This window comes from Oncorhynchus gorbuscha, linkage group LG17 (assembly GCF_021184085.1).
Source record: "Oncorhynchus gorbuscha isolate QuinsamMale2020 ecotype Even-year linkage group LG17, OgorEven_v1.0, whole genome shotgun sequence".
Lineage (NCBI taxonomy): Eukaryota > Metazoa > Chordata > Actinopteri > Salmoniformes > Salmonidae > Oncorhynchus > Oncorhynchus gorbuscha.
The window spans coordinates 55,535,600-55,536,430 of NC_060189.1; positions in this window are offsets into that span (position 1 = coordinate 55,535,600).

Genomic DNA, 831 nt, shown 5'->3' on the forward strand with positions numbered 1-831 from the left:
CCTTCCTCTTACGACAGCTTCTCGTAAGTTGACTCCGCGGTTCATTGGTCCGTTCCGTGTCTCCCAGGTCGTCAATCCTGTCGCTGTGCGACTGCTTCTTCCGCGACATCTTCGTCGCGTCCATCCTGTCTTCCATGTCTCCTGTGTTAAGCCCTTTCTTCGCACCCCGTTCGTCTTCCCTCCCCCCTCCCGTCCTTGTCGAGCGCACCTATTTACAAGGTACATAAGATCATGGACATGCGTTCTCGGGACGGGGTCACCAATACTTAGTGGATTGGGAGGGTTACGGTCCTGAGGAGAGGAGTTGGGTTCCGTCTCGGGACGTGCTGGACCGTTCACTCATCGATGATTTCCTCCGTTGCCGCCAGGATTCCTCCTCGAGTGCGCCAGGAGGCGCTCGGTGAGTGGGGGTACTGTCATGTTTGTCATTTATTATCATGTCTTGTCCCTGTGCTCCCCATTCTGTTCGTTTCCCTCTGCTGGTCTTATTGGGTTCTTTCCCTCTTTCTATCCCTCTCTCTCCCCTCCCCCTCTCACTCTCTCGCTCTCTCTTCTCTCTATCGTTCCGTTCCTGCTCCCAGCTGTTCCTATTCCCCTAATCATCATTTAGTCTTCCCACACCTGTTCCCGATCCTTTCCCCTGATTAGAGTCCCTATTTATTCCTTTGTGTTCCGTTCCTGTCCCGTCGGTTCCTTGTTTAGTATTCACCATGCTGTGATTGCGTTTCGCCCTGTCCTGTCGTGTTTTTGCTGTGATTGTGTATCGCCCTGTCCTGTCGTGTTTTTTGCCTTCATCAGATGCTGCGTGTGAGCAGGTGTCTCTGTCTACTA